The sequence below is a fragment of the Onthophagus taurus genome, chromosome 10, assembly GCF_036711975.1.
Source record: "Onthophagus taurus isolate NC chromosome 10, IU_Otau_3.0, whole genome shotgun sequence".
Taxonomy (NCBI): Eukaryota; Metazoa; Arthropoda; class Insecta; order Coleoptera; family Scarabaeidae; genus Onthophagus; species Onthophagus taurus.
Window position 1 is genome coordinate 2850830 of NC_091975.1, and position 16810 is coordinate 2867639.

General features: G+C 39.5%; 1 long non-coding RNA gene across 4 annotated transcripts in view; it reads left to right on the forward strand.

The window, feature by feature from the left end:
• LOC111428415 (uncharacterized) overlaps positions 1-16810 on the forward strand; it is a 109198-nt gene that overhangs the window by 89578 nt on the left and 2810 nt on the right. The window contains exons 7-9 of one of the 4 annotated variants that reach the window (XR_011641545.1): positions 3-109; positions 171-1884; positions 1940-7557. This is a non-coding gene — a long non-coding RNA (uncharacterized lncRNA). Of the gene's footprint in view, positions 1-2; positions 16783-16810 lie in introns of those variants that run through there. The other 3 variants (XR_011641547.1, XR_011641546.1, XR_011641544.1) reach the window with 3 other exon arrangements.

Below are 16810 nucleotides of genomic sequence, written 5' to 3' on the forward strand. Positions count from 1 at the left end.
AGGTTACCTAAAAGCAACCATGAATCATTTTTGCACCACTCATACTAATTCAAGATAATTTTATGAATTCTAAATACATTTAAAAGATATCTTAATTATTGGTTCACGAGTAAGTTAAAAATGTTTCAGTGTTGGGATGAGAGAACAATAATTACGGTGCCTTTTTGTAGAATGGCGAGAACGGTGGTGCTCCGTTTCGACGATAACTCACTATTAATTACGTCCGTTTATTAATGACCGCTATATGTTAATCTGACGGGAGGCCGTTTTTCTTGGCGCTTATCGTTCCGGAGACCCGGAGCCGCGCCGTACGGTAATCCGCAAACCTGAAAATTATACCGCACGATACTCCGAACGCTGCGGCAACTCAGAGTATCCGCGTTGTGTGCATATACGAAGGTGAAATCGGGTTTCGTTTGCTGCTGGAATTTTTGATTTTCGTGAGTCGATAAGAACAATTAGCATATAAGGTTACCACCGAGGACTGTTAACGGTCGTAATCGGTGGGTTCTGTTAAAAGAAAGGCAACATTTGCAGTTAACTTGAAATTCCATTGTATGCTATAGAAAATGTATGACTTTATTTTGTTAAAAATAGTAACATTCAGGAAAACTTATCGTTTGTATGCAGAATGCAAAACGTTGACGACCGCACAGGAAATTTTCATATGGCTTAATACGTATGTGTGTCACAAGTTTCGTCGTTGAGTACGTGTTCATGCGGCGGCTACCGCCACCAGAAACACACACAACAAAGGCGACGTGAGATAGTTCCACAGGAAGTGGCATGTGTAATTTCATTCATTCATAACTTGTTATGTCGACGGCGTCCACTCCGCGCTGTAGATAATCACGAGGATATAAAAAAAGTGTAATGTGCACGTGGTGAGAATTGTTAGAACCAGATGTTCACATTTTTCTATTTAATAATAAATAGACATCTCGAGAAAACATTTAACACACCATTTCAACATCACTTATTCCTTATAATGTTGCAAAAAATGTTGGAAACACTACTTAAAATGCTAAAAAGATTTTGTTGTCGTAAGATTCTGAAAAACCTTCAATATATCAAAACATGTCAAGTATTTTTGAAATTACTTGAGAGTTTGAAATTTATTTATGCACATTACAAAGATTAGCAAATAGGCATAACTTTGAAACTACACAACTTTATGTTCTTATCAACATGGAATTTTCAGTATGCATTTTAAAATAAGGTTAATCGATAAAGGTGAGAAAGAAGTGGAATAACAAAGACGAGTCGACGAAAAAATAAAATAAAAAATAAGTTAGCTGCCGCTCAATTAGGTTGGTAAAAATTCCAGTAAAGCGACGAGATAAATTAATAGTGTCTGTCGGTTAGAAAGATAACGCTGTCACTCCACGACCCTTTTCTACGATTAATTATGAGTTTCGAAATTGGGCGAAGGAAAACAATTAAATTTCGAGCTTGGATCATTTGTTTTACGAGAGTTAGTCGAGGCCGAGATGGCCGATAAGAATGCGTTCGCCATAAATCACTCCCAGAAGGCGGCGGGGAAAAAATGGACCTCGAGAAAATGTTAAACAATCTCCGGTCTCTTCTCTACCTGATGGATGACCGGCTACTGGTTTTCACATCATCAGAAAAGGGAACCGACAGAGAGAACGCGGGCCCCCAGAACTAATCTTCGCTATGCAGCTCGTAAAATAAATTTTCCGGACACAATATACCATAAAAACATAATATTGTGCTCTGGCTGGGAGCCTTTTGTTCGTTGGGTGAATTATTGCCGAAATGCCGACAGTATAATAATAGCCATCCGTCTCACGTCCGCTTTATTTCCCCTGTTACTACTGCTCCAAATAGCAACAAGCAGTACCACCACGGTGGTAAATCGTGGTTTGTATTTTATTACTTCAAAATGAAAAACACCTATATTGAAATAAATTTTTAGGCAGCAAGAATCGATTATGCAAGTAATCTTAAAGAAATGTCACAACAAGAATGTCGTCCTTACGTCCCTTAGGAATTGCCGTGTTGTAGTCGTCGTCGTCGTTGTCGTCGTCCAAGTAGCATTGTATTTAAAATTGATATTTCCCGTTAGCGTTTCGAGCAGATGCTTATCTGTTCTTGTCATTTCAATGTATTACCGCAGATTGAAAAGTGACTGACAAGCCGTACGCCGAAGGCCTGGAGTAAATCCTAATAAAGGAGCGCAGATAGAGCTGAGCGAACGAACGACCGCTCTCGCTGCTACCCGGACAGGAGAAAAAGAGGAGCCGCTGATGCCGCTGCTTGCTGCTGCAGTTGCTGTTGCTCCTGTCGGCATCCAGTCTCCCCGATGCTAACGATAGCTTATCGAGGAATTTAAAAATAATTACGGCGAACAACGAGCCGACCGAAGCACGTCAGTCCATCAATGCCGACTATAACGAGTCGGAGTGCTCGTCGGATGCGCCTCTGACGATCATCCCAGATACCAAGAGAAGGGCAACAGAATGCAACAGGAATATTAAATCATACCCTACTACGAGACGATGCACTCAAAAACACATCAATCCCTAAGCGCGGCCGCTTTTTGAGTATGGATAAGGCAAAAGCTCTCTCACCAATTACTAAATGTTCGCACAGCTTATCTACAACACCGAGGATTGAATCAATCCTTTTGAGAGCTGCTTCTCGTATTTTCCCCAGATGTTGGAATGTTGATGGCACTCATTTATAACTCTTTAATAACATTAGAAAGCTTAATTATATGAAAAAGAAATGGTTCAACTAATTTAATGGAAGGTTATAACTGGAAAGAGAGTTCGATACAAGAAACAGATAGTAACTTATATACCTAGGAGGTATTAACAACATCATAAAAACTGTACAGAAATAAATTTGTTCTTGGAAGGTTAATGATGGTGTAACGACAATGATCAATAACACTATTACAGGTTATAGCTTATAATCTGAAGCGATTCCCGCACCTCAAACCTAACGGGTAGCCTACATTTCTTACTGGAGGAGCAATCAGCAAGATTGATTGCATCCACCTAACGACTTCATCGGACGACGACTCTTATTACACAGCTCGTGGAACGTAACTCACGTTATAATCACCTGCCTATTCTCTTATTAATCTTGAAAACATCTTCGTCGTCCTCCGGGGTAAAGAAGGCCATCTGTTTAACTTCATCGTTGCCATATTAACGACCATTTGATTACACCTTACCGACTTGAAAGAATCTTTTTTTAATTCCAACCCTGAGGCGCCTTCAGAAAGGAAGACGAAGAAACGGCCAAGCAGAAGGAAAAGGAGAAAGGTTGGTAGCAGGAGAAAAACGCCTGTACTTCCCGTTCCCAATTACGACGGTAGCGTTGGCATTAAAGATGGGTCTGCACATGTCGAGAAGGCGGAGTCAGAGGTCAGTGGGCCGGCCCGAGAGCGGTGACGTCGCGAGTCAAGATGGCGGGCACACGTCCCTGTCGCAGCAGGAATTGCAGTCACCGGTATCGGCGTGCGAGTGGCGGCAACAAGCAGACTGGAGAGAGGTCTGCAGAAAAGAGAGGCGGCGCCGCCGCGGGAGGGCCAAAGGGGGGACACCACCGCAGGAGGACGTAAATAACCCCTGCGAGATCTCATTTCGCGACCCGGCTTGATGCTGTTGTCGCTCGTAAAGCGGCCATAAATCCTGCGGGCTATGAACTCCCTTGGAGAAAGGAGCTCGCGATGAATGGGCCACCTCTTCCTCCAACAACCTTACCGAAACTTAACCCCAACATAAATCTATTTAATTGGTACCATAAATATAGATATTTAGATATTTATGCTTATTCATTCTGACTAATTAGAAGTTGATCCAAAACTTTCTCCTCAAAATCTACACACAATCGAATTGAATATCTTGTCTATCACGCTTGATGGAAAGTTATGTGTTATGTATGAAAGTTTTGTTTTCAATGTCTAAGAACATATCTTGACGAAGAAGAAGTGTTCTGATCGCGAGGATTCGTTCTGTCTCGTTCTGGTGCTCGTTAGAGTAGTGAGTAATGTGATCGCGATCGAGCCCGTTGTCGAAGTCGATAAAATGATTTGTTTAGGCGAGTGGGAACGTCGACGGTATCTGGACGTGGTCGGGGGGAGCTGACTGCTGAGGCATTAATCATACATCTGGCGCGCGGCGAAAGTTGAAAGAAGACATTACGGTAACGAATGGGGTCAAGTCGGGGCCGAAACACAACCAACGTTCCGACAACACGACGGCGCGGCGGCGCGTTGTTACAGTATCGCCGCGTACATCTCGAATTGGCCCCGCGCAGTTAACAGAGGGTGTGGAGCGGTGATAAATGGCCCCATAAATTACCGAAGGGGCCGCGGGCCGCGGGCCGATCCTGCCCCGCCCGGCACAACGCGGACGCCCTCGATCGCGCCTCACTCGAGTGGGCAAATATCTATCACGGTTATAATTTAAAAGATCGTTTATCGTGATATTTATTGCAATCATAAAGCGTCCGCTCCGGTGAAATATAGGGCCGACCAGTCGACTTCCATAACGGCCCCGCGAAAGGGGGTCGGACTAAATAACGCCCACGACGACGCCTGATGGTGTTTTCCAAAGGGGGGCCTTTCTTTTCCAAACACCTTGCACGAACCCATGAGTTACGATACGATTTTTGCCAACATTTTTGCTACATTGTCGCGGAGTATAAAATTAGTACCTAATTTTTGATTATAACCATCATGAAAATATTATTAGCCATTTGTTTGTTGTCTACACCACTGTGGACAAGTTACACGTGCTAAAAAATGATTTATCAAAAGCTGCTGTGACTAAACTCGCAGGACATTTATCTTTGGAAATTTGCCAAAGTAGTCTAAATACTAATCATTTCCAACGTATGTAATAAAATCTGAACCACTATAAATTAAATAATAATTCTCCAAAAATATATGTTTGGCAAAAAGAGAAAGACGCAATGCATAAATGCAAAATAAAATTTAATACATTTAAAGTTCATAACATTTTACGATAATAATTTGCTAAACACACCTCAAAAATTGTACAAGTGGAATTTCCTATCTCACATCTCTCTGTCTTTGACCAAAGCTAATCTCAAAAATTGATTCTTTGAATTGTGATAAATGTTATATCGCTACAACTCTCCACTACTTTAAATCAATAGTGTCACAACATATTCTAGAAGATGAAGAATTCATTATTCATTATTTTTAGTTTTATGGAGAAAAGTTACGATAAACCTGCATGTCTAAATAATTGTGTCTGCTGATTTTTAATGTTACGCTTAAAATTGCTTTCAAGTTGGGTTGGATTGAGATAGATTGACTTATATTGGAATTTGATTACTTTGTGGTTAAATTACTTCTTGAGTTGGGATTGATTTGGAGTTGGATTTGCTTGTTTTAGAGATGTATTACGTTATAGTTGAGTTGCTTTGTGGTTGAATGGATTTGAGGTTGACTTGATTTGTTCAGGTATTAACTTGCTTTGGTGATGAATAATGTTGTGGCTGAGCAAACACGAGCTTTGATTTCTCTTTATCCTCAACAATGTAACACTCCGATTTGTTCTTGCTGCCAAAGCAAGGGTAGGCTTATTTTGGAAATGAATTATTTTGTAGTTTAGTTGTTTTGTTTTGTGGTTAAGTAGCTTTGAGGTTGAGTTGATTTGGGGATTGATTAAGTTCGGAGAGATTATAACCTTATTTCATGGCCAGGAACTTTTATATATATTTTCTATAAAAACCTTTCCCAACACTTATTTCCGACAAAATGTTGTAGCTGAGGCCTTAATTTCGGCAGCAACCCCATCATACCCGACTTTAAGTTTTTCTAATCCAATATCTTCACTTTAAAATCTGAATTTCAGACCTGAGTTATGTGACTTATATCGGATGAGATAACACATATTTGATGGATATGTCAATCAATTTTAGCAAATTTCCACGCAAGTTCAGGAACATTTTTAAAGATGTCATCAATAATATTAATACTTAAAGCATTTACAAGATGATAATATATTCCATATCTAAATGCTGTTAATTTGGTGGTATTAGTAGATTCATAACATGGACAAATCAGCTAATTATTCAAATGTAAACATGTTGGGTGATGTTCCAGCAGCGCGCTAAGATGATTTAATACCCACCAGAAACCCACGCCGTTGTTTCAGCGGAGTCAGAAACAATCATCGGAATTAGCATCCGGAATAACGAATGCCGTTAATAATAAGCGTCACCTTTCACATTCGGGGCTTTGCTGATTGATCACTGAATACCGCGCCGGGTGTCACGTGATCGATCACCACGGTGCCGCCGGGTGCGTCTACGCCCCCGTGCTGCGGACTCAGCACGCACCGTTGACCTCGTCGACGTCGACGTTGATAAATTAGTAACCGTAAAGCCACCACCGCCTCCGGGCGGCTCCGGTCGGTCAATCCGCTTTCACCCAAGAACTAAATTGGTTTATGCTGACGTCTGCCCGTCCGTTTTAGTTTTGAAAGCACGATAATTAACACTTCTACAGAGTGGACTTAAAATTGAAGTAGAAGTAATTGACAAAAATTTTGATTTGATCTAAAATTTTCTTTGTGATTTAACGTAACAATAATAAATGGGACCGTTGAAATTGATAAGGCGTTAACGTGAAAAGCCTGCTTCATCTCTGTCAGTTTGTACATCAACAAACGCTCGGCATATAAGAGGATCGACGATTAGGGCTGGAGCGAGACTGCGACAGATTGGATTATTTTCGTGCTCTCCCGCGACTCCGGTAAAATAACGCAGAATGGGGCCGACGCTGACAGACGCGTACACTAAATTTATACGACTTAACAGATGGATACCAAGCCCGAGCCCAGGTTTTTACGTCGCGTTTAGATTTAGATCCTCACCGTGGCAGTTTCAGCGCGGAATCGAACGCGAACTGCCATCGCAACCCGAAAGGAATATGATTGATGTGCCACTATTCATCATCGTTACTGCCTCCCTCTTTGACTTCACCCCTCTCTTATAACTTTTCCGGACCGATAATTACCAAGACCTTTTTAGATTAATGACGTAGGAAGAGAAAATCTGATTATGTACAGATCGTCAATCAAAAATCATTTCATCGTAATTTTTAATGGAAAAATACTATTAATATTGGTGTCGTTGTCGCCATTTTTCTAGTAGAATTGTCAAAAGCACTCAAGTCCTGGGTTAAAGTTACGACCCGTTGGGATTTGAGCGAGAACATCTTGACGCTTTAGTAAAAGCGGAACCCTTTACGTCCCTCTCGGTCGAGATTCCCTGAGGCCAGATAATTTCCGCTCCATAACTGTCCCGGTACAGTTTTCCGGGGCGTGATTAATGCATTGGATTCCATTAGGCCAAAACCGGGATGCGAGAGCGCCCGCGGGAACCACACCGCTGAGTGAGTCACGATCCACGAACATCGCGTAAACATTATTTTATTGACGACGACGACCGCAACATCCAACCACGGATTTTGCTTTTGCAGTGTATTTTTAATTGTAAATATAAACATTGGGTGATGTGATTTGCATTAAAGCAGCTGAGAAAATACCGGATTGTTTCATTTGCCCTTAGGGATTATAAATTTTGCTCAACAGACCATGAAGCTATCTTTTATAATTTTATAGATATAAATATATTCTTCACCCCCGGGGGATTAATCTCCAAACAAATTTCAATTTCAAATACCCATTGTTATTTATTCCCTTGAAATGGTAAATTATATGGATGTTAACTCAATTAATGTTGACGAGACGAAGTGCGACGTTATGTCGCCGGTTCGATTACGTAATTGGAAAGTTAGCGGGTTCGATGATAAACTAATTACGAATGCGCGCGCGTGTAATATATAGAGAGCAACCCATTAAAGTTGTTATCGGGGTTTAATCGCTAATACGGGCTGTCATGTACGACATTAGTGTCGACGGTGATTCGCCCCCTGTCAGCAGCTGTCAAGGACGCCGACAAACCGGGAGGCTTCCCTACACTCGTCGCGACGCTAAATTATTCAAAACGTCGACGTTCTTTCGACGAAGGATTTTAATTCATCCCGAACCGCGTTCCCGTTTTCCAATTAGACGTAATTTATATTATCGGGTGTTCTAGCTGTACTGTCCGCTAATAATCGTAATTACTGGCTAGGCAAAATTGCCACTTTACAAGTTATTAGCCGCGTACATCCATTATAATTGTTAACCGTGATAATTTACATGAATAACGCGAACGTACGGCGGCCACTCGGAAAATATCGCGCGGTCCGATTTATGGTTACGTATTCGCTTCGCACCATTGCGCCTACGGTGTATATAATGCGCGAGAGTGGCTGCTGTAATTAATGCCGGTCTGGCAATGGTTTCCTATTATATGACCGCTACTGATTAACTATCTACAATATTTATAACATACCTAATTAATACGCTCTATTTACACATATTGTATTGGATCTAATCGACATTAGTAGAAATTGCAAAACGTAATTGATACGAATTTATATACATTTATTATATCAATTAATTAAACTTCAACTAATAAGTTATTTATTTTATTAAAAAGACATCAAAATTAAACGATAATTGCTTATTTCAGTTTCAGCTTACAACGTCGAAATACCCAAATCATCAAATTGATGATTTTCGTTAATAAAGTCGATCATAACTATCATAAGGCAGTTTGTAATGATCCAAAATTGCATAATTCATAACTAGATTCCACTTAATTATAATCATATTCTAGTCATAAAGCAGAAATCCCCATAATATGAAGATTTAATATCTTTGGTATTAAAATCCAGCATAAGTTAAAATCTAAGGGCCCTGAAGAAAAATATATTGGAAGTAAATTGCTTATAATAAACCATAAATACATAATCCATAACCATATTCTGCTTAGTTATGATCAATTTCTAGCAAATGATTCAAGCAAAAAATTCAAGCAAAAATCTCCGAAAAACATGATTTAATGTTTTCAATATTAAAATCCATCATAAATTAAAATCTAAGGGTGCTGGAGAAATATATGTGGGAAATAAATTGTATATAATGAACCATAAAGACATAATCCATAATCAAATTATGCTTAGTTATAATGATATTCAAGTCATCAAAATGTAAGTAATATTTATAATTAAAATCCTTCATAAGTCATTTGACGTGAAACTTATTTGTGTTTCTATTTATGACTTAAAAGTAGAATTTGAAAAGTTGAAAATGCAGTTCTAATTGTTGGTCAATTATACGTCACGGTGAAGGATACCGAAGAAACCGAATGAATTAAAATGATTTAAATTTGCCGTGAATGTTGTAGAATCTCCAGTGCAATAAGTGACATAAATTTATGGCATCCATATGCCCTCCAAGCCGCTTCTTCGACGCAATTAATGCGATAGCGGCGACTTTTATGAATAGCGCCGCTGATTCGGTCGATTTATTACTCCGCGAGCCGTTCCTAAGGCCTTCTCTTTGACTGAGATTGCCGCCTTTGCAGTTAGTTGGCGATGCTTTGCGGTGAACTCCCTGAGTCATCATTACCACACTGAAAATTTTCAGTTTCACGGTCGGTTTGCGCGCTACTCTCCCGGTGTGGATGGTCCTTTAAAGTGCGGCACACATCCACGGATGATGTTAATTGCCTACGGGGATATTGATGATTTCCCAACTGCGTTGCGCTCGATAATTTGTTCGGATCTCAAAACGTTACGATAATTTACGGTCGGCGTTCATCAAAGGGATCAAAGCGACTCGCTTATTTCATCAGCTGTTGCAGGCTAACGTTAGAAAGGAAGTAATAAATCAGGTGAAAATAGACCGTCCTGTTAATGATGTGTCAATGTTACAAACATTCCTCCTAATAATACCACATTTACCACCATCATCATCATCTTATCTTATTCTTTCCCAAAAAAATTCTTCACCCGTACCCAAAAATGTTCTCACCCAAACCATTCTCAACATTCTTTGTATCTCTTTACCTTGAAAAATTAAATTCCTCAAGCCGTCCCTGTGGTATTTCTTCTCTTCGTTCGTTGCTTTATCTCGTGCACAGGCCAATGACAAGTTAATAGCGGCTGCCATTATCCGCTCTGCGGTATTAATACGGCACGTCCGCGCAACATCGAAGCGGCATATTTTATCTCTTCGTCGGCTGTATACAGTAAGAAGGATACTGAATGCTGATGAATGGCGTGAATCGGCTCAACGTAGCGCTAAATATTGTAACCGGACTGTGTAAAATCGACCATTTCTGTAACGACTGCATTATTAAGAACTCTCGCTCTGGAAGTAGACCGTGAGCTCTTAAATAAGAGAAAGTGCTTAAAATTTATCAAAATTTATTTTAATTGATAACAAATAAATTTAACACATACAAAGAAGTTTCAAACCAATTACATACTTAGCGTTATCCAAACGAACCGACCTAATAACTTAATAACGTCGTTAACGAAATGAAAGTGAAAGATCTGACAAGTAACATTCTTAATTGCGATTAGAAATCCGATTGGACAAGTGATTAATAGCCAATTTCACTAAAGTATATCTTAAGCAACATCTAAACGGTCATAACTTGATGGTGAAGTTGCCTCAATACAAAATCGCCCCACTAATAAATTAATTCCATTTACATTTACAACTTTTTATCTTTTAATCTTAAAAAGATTTTTAATTGATCAAAAAATAGTGTAGTTTGAATCAATAAACATAGTGATTACGACGTTCATGATAAATTATTTTGGAATTATCATTGGAATCCAACGAACCAATTATCTGCGATATTTCTACGTACCACTCTTTAGGTTCTTTATCAAGTTGTAATCTCTTGTTGCGGAACGACGTTCAATTTACAACACTTTAACGCCGCTACTTTTCCTTAATTGACTCCGGTTAATAGCGGCGGCGGTGGCGGCATCGTGCTATCTTCCGCCCGCGCCTTCTGGGACAGGTTGGGGCTCCCGGAACACCCTATATCTGATCCCGTAAACCACAAGGAGTAAGACCCGGCGAGCGTGCCCTCTAAGCAAGGTAAAAAAATGCGGCTCGTACACGCGTACTTACAAGGCTATCTTCTGGGCGAGCGTCCGCACGCTCAACTATCAATTAAAGCCGGCAAGCGCACTGCTGCTTGTTGGTTAATCTCATTAGCGGTGTTATCTCGGTGTTACTTTCGCTCTCGCAAGCCCGTTTACGAGGCAATTAATTAATGCTTAATCTGTGCTGGTGTACGTTTCTTCCATCGAACGTATGGAATACGTTGGAACTTCGTACAGATTTATTTATGCAAAGATCGCAAACGGAGATAGATTGACGGATGTTTTGTACGTGTTCAACAGAAGCTACATCATAGTGTCACGTAACATCCGTTTATTCTTCAAATCAATTAGTATCCTTACATTATCACATTGCTATTTATATTTCTTCTACGAAGAGATTTGTCACTCAATTTGAAACATCTAGAATCATCGTGGTAAGAATTATTCCTGATTGTATTCTACCGCATACCGGTACTCGCAATATGTTAGTTCTACTTTTCTTTCAATAAAAATATATCAGAATCTAATCTAACTAATCAATTAAAATTTGAAATGTGAAATTCACTGTATATTAAAATATAATGTGATTTGATTGACTTTTATTGAATAATTTTGTGTTATTGAAATTATATTTGAAGATGTAAGCCATATTACAAAAGAGACTGAAGATAAAATCTGATGAAGAAATAAAGGTGATATATCGCGTCCAGAACGCGACAATAAATAATAATTAGGTTTGAGTGGCGGAGTGTAAGCGTCAGATAAGTGGTGAGAGCGCCATTCCCGACCGTCGTCGCGTAAGTTATGGGGCCCTATGGGCGGTAGCGGCAGTCGCAGCAGCATTTCGCATACAAATGCAAATTAGGGCCGTCGGATTAATCTGTTTGCGATTCGTGAACGTCGAGGGTCGAACGACGACAAAAAAAAGGGGAGCCGGCTCTTATCCGTCCGACCCACTTGTCACATTCGATGTGCTGAAGTGTCACCGTTAATAATAATGTCGTTATGAGTCTCGTCACATTACCAAACCATGTTCCCACGAGAAACTAATTTGAAACCGCTGGAACTGCTTGATTAATAGACGGAATACGTAAAAATTTCGTAACGTCTCTTGTAAGTACAATAGTATCATTGTATTCTGTCATATCTTGATAAGTTTGAAAACAATACGTTGTTGTCGGTTGTTGAAAGGTGAAATAGAAACTGTACAATAAGAGGATCGGGAGCAATAAAACCTTGTCGGCAATTACGGGGTCGTTGCTGCTTCTTGCATCCGTGGGGTGTTCAAGTCGTAACGTCTCCATGATAAACTCTCACACCGGGCATTTACATACTTATTAATGTTGAGATATGCCTCTTGAGGGTGCTAACTATCTCCATAAGTCCTCAGAGACGACGACGACAACGAAAACGGCGACGACAACTGCTTATAATACCAAGAGTGGGTACGAAGATGAAAAAAGAAACATTCAATTACATCGTTACTTATGTATAACGACACCTTCTTCTTTTTGTATTTCAATTTCATTTGGCGAAGCTTGTATAAGTTCTAAAGGAGTGGCGTTTTGTTGGGGACGTAGCGATGTTTACGATGCATTGTGTTCTGATTACCGGTGCGCGGGCGAAAGAAAATTTGCCGCGTCGCCGACGCGATTTATCGGCCGCCGAAAGGCACTAACTGTAACCAGAAACGATTATTAATCGCGAACGAGGAGGAGCGAACGTGGCGATTTGTTGCACCAGCCACTCTCTTTCTTTCTTAACCGCCGCTGTGCCGCGCCGGAAATATTCATAACCTCCTATCGCGAATACAATGCGCCCGGCGATCTCTGCAATTTGCAACCATGCCCGATGATTGATGTCTCACTTATGCATGTATATGTACAACCGCAAGAGAAGGAAGTATCAACGATAAACACCTCGGTCAATGACTCTTAAGCGTAATTAAATTTTTACATAAATAAAAATCGGTTTCAGGTCAAGTTCCATTCAAGTTAAAACGTTGTTAAATAACGCTATCCATTTGTTACCCCTCTGAAAGTTGAGCCGTGCCGTCAATGGAAATTAGCGACCGGTCCCGTCATTAATAACGTTCGATGGCTTATTGTTGGCCCGTCAGTTTTCTATTATGCCCGACCCGAGACCATCAATCTTCCTCGCCCTGCCGTCCCGACGCCCCCGACGCTTCCGTCGTCCCTGCGCCGCCACTGTGTGACAAACGACGGCTGCCAACCACTTGACGGCCGCATATCGCGATTTATAAACGGGTTCCGTATCTATCATCCCGAAAATATTATAACTCATCGAGGAGGACGTTTTGATTTCTTTTCACTTTCTATGTCCTATAGCTCTATACATATACATCCATATAGGTAGTAGTATTGTTTGAGATCTTGAGAGATGACGTGGCTCGATTGCGTGAAGTACTGTTTTAGCCTATCTGACACGTAACATATGGTCCCACAGTAAACCTATCATCGTAGTTTGGTACGTGGTTCAATAACTCCAGCTGACAGCATCCATTACCGATGACATAGATTTGAAACGCTCCGACAACAACGTATTTTGGATTTGGACAAGTGTGATCGAAAACATTATTTATAGTCACTCCAAACAATGAATTGACGTCAGAAAACTTTTATTAAGCTTTTCGTGAAAATCCACGAGAAATTATAAACGCTGATGATTAAGCCTTTCTCATCCTCCTCGTGCTTCTAATTAATTTACAGTCCACAGAGAGAGATTTACAACCGCGATTTCGGTACTACTGGGAAAAATTATTGGACGGCGGTTTAATGCTTTCCGTGTACTCGGAAATGTAATTAAAAAGCGTTATTTATAGCAAGCGCAGTGGTAATTTTATTTATGACGCCCTTCCCTTCCCGATAGTTGGCCTCTCTCCGCGTTCCTTCTATCAATTAACTAAGAGATTCTCTTTAGTAGTGAATTGAATCAACAACAAACAATTAATACAGTAATAATTAACTTCATTTTTAATTATAACTTTATTATAATTTTAATAATTACAATAATACAGACTTTCCCTATATCTATGAATAACTAATAACACAATTGAAGGTTATCACGCTAATAAATCATTTCGTGTTTGAATATTAAATTGTTATTAATTAAATGCAGGTATATATAGATATATATATCCTTTGTGACTACAATTGATTCCAAATATTCGATTAATATTAGTTACATCGAATATTCATGATTGTGCATATTACGTTTTTATGCATAATTATTCTATGTCGAACATCGCAGGCGTTGCACGACCATAAATTGTACTTAATTGATGTTGAATAATGTATTATTAAGGAACATAAACAACTTTTTTATTCTAAGAACGATAATTTTTCTTAAATCTTAAGATATGAATGATAATAATCGGCGTCGTTAATAACATAAACGATTAAACATTAACATAAATAACTTTAATTTATTTTCGTCGTAAATAACAAATACGTTTTTTATGAATTATGATATTAAAAAGATCATTATGTTGTATGTTCTCAAATTAATAAGAATCAAAAAGGTTTTTAAAGATATAAAAATTCATTGCTCTTAAAGATCTTTCGAGATTGCTTGAGGCCGAGCCGCTACAATTTCAACGTTTGAGATCACTTACTGCCGAGGCAATACAATATATATGCTGATAAAGTAATAGAAGTCGAACCACTACCAATACAACTTATTAAAGAGATAGAAGCCGAGGTCGCTTCTAAGTCCGAGGTCGGAATCTAAGCCGTTCAGGAAATAGAAGACGAGGTACGAAAGATAATCACTTGTGGCCGAGGCAGTAAATTATAAGTCATTAAAGAGATATTAGACGAGGTCGCTTGTGGCCGAGGGAATAAAATCTATGCCGTTAAGGAAAATTACCGTGTACCGGTACCCATTCTTCTCGTTTTTTTACCAGGGCAACTATCCTTTGAATAATCTAAGAACTTGGACATTCTGCAAAAGCTCAGGCAACATTTTCCCCAATTTTTTTTCTTCTTCTCCTGATCCTTATGCCTGATGGCATCGGATAAATTTTTTCCTATTCCTCCATCAACTTCTTCTTTCTGACTGCGGATCAGAAGATTCCAGGTTCGTATCCTGGCAGGATCGCCATGTATTGACCCCATTTGGATCTCCAGGTGGTTACGGTGTATGTATTTCTTTCAGACAATGTTTAAACACTTTTTAGTTTAAGAATACTCTTAAGATTTCTTTCTACTTCAACTAACTTCCTTGTCTTTTTAAGGTTCTCTACTATCAGCACTATTTCGTCAGCATTTAATAAATTATCTGGTTCCAAACTTTTATAACCTATTTACTGATATTTATTTGTTCTTTTTCTTGTATTTTTTATCACTCTGTCCATTAATATTATAAATAACAAGGAGCTTAGGCTATCGTCTTGTTTTATTCTCTTGCTCATTTCAAAGGTTTTTGATGTTTTTCCCTTCATTTGTACTATACCCTTGACTTTCTTGTACAACTTTTCAATTATTTTTGTTAGTTTTTGTGATACCAGCACTTGTTCTAGACACTTCCATATAATACTACGGGTAACCGTGTCAAAACCTGCTTTTAGGTCCAAGAATATTAGGTATAGTTCATAGAAAACCTGTATATAAACCAAAAACATCAATTAGTGACTAGTTTCGGGATTTTGCCATCTTCAGGTGTAAAAAGTATATATAAAAAGAGCATTTATTATCATAAAATCTAAGATTTGATGAGTTAAGAGGAGAATTATATTAAGATATGTAATTTTAAACAAATTTGTGTTTTAAAATTTTCTTTGGGACAACGACGAGGAGGGCCTTCTTTGCGGACGGCTTCGGCGCGCGAATTAGCAACGTGACGGTTGAGTTATTTTTACGACCGACCGGATGACAAGTGCTCATGTATCTGTCCGTGTACCGGCTACCAGGGGCGGCGTTGGAGCGAGAGAGACGGAAACAGGCGGGCGGCCATCATTAACGATAACCATCGCGCTTGCCACGGCCCTCTCCTAAGACAAATGAAGGTGCGAGCTGACAGCGAGCCCATTTAGTCGGGAAGTCGTAATTATAAGGAGTGGTGCCGATGGTGGTGGTGGCGATTCTACACCACACTCACACAGGGCATCAGCTTTTCATTTTGATCAGCAGTACTAAAACTTTAAAAGTACTTTGAAGAAATTTTTGGTTTGTTGAAGCAGTTGATGCATAATTTTATGGGCTAACTGTACATATAAATAGCAACGTTTTTATTTTTTGTATTAATTATTTGATTTATGAGTGTAATAACTCCAGTTTATAGATCAAGACTTAGATTCAGCAAATTTTTTCCAATGATAATAAAAGTTATGGTCGAGTGATCGTTACGATCTAGTAAATAATCCCCTCACGCTAAGTTATGCCGTGTTTGGGGAACGCTGTGTTATGTGTTCAGAAAGGCGTTCGTTTAGTTCTTATCTGTCGCGTATCGCCCGTATCCGCGACTGTTAAATTACCAGTCCCGGCTCTAAATATCAAATAGATATTAATTATCCCCGCACACTAATTCAATCGCCTCGTTATCGTAACTTGGAGATCTCTTGGTCCAAGAGAGACGGTTGTCCGTTTTGTCAGCGCCTTTATCGTACCAGAATCTTAATGCGCGTCGCCTTTTAGAAAGTCTCGATTTACATGGAAGAAAAGCCTCGAAGGAAAGATATTGCGCTACACCCCTTCCTCAACAGTGAACCAGTCCCGGAGATCTTGTTTATGATGGTAAGTTTGACCCTTAGCTACACCCAGG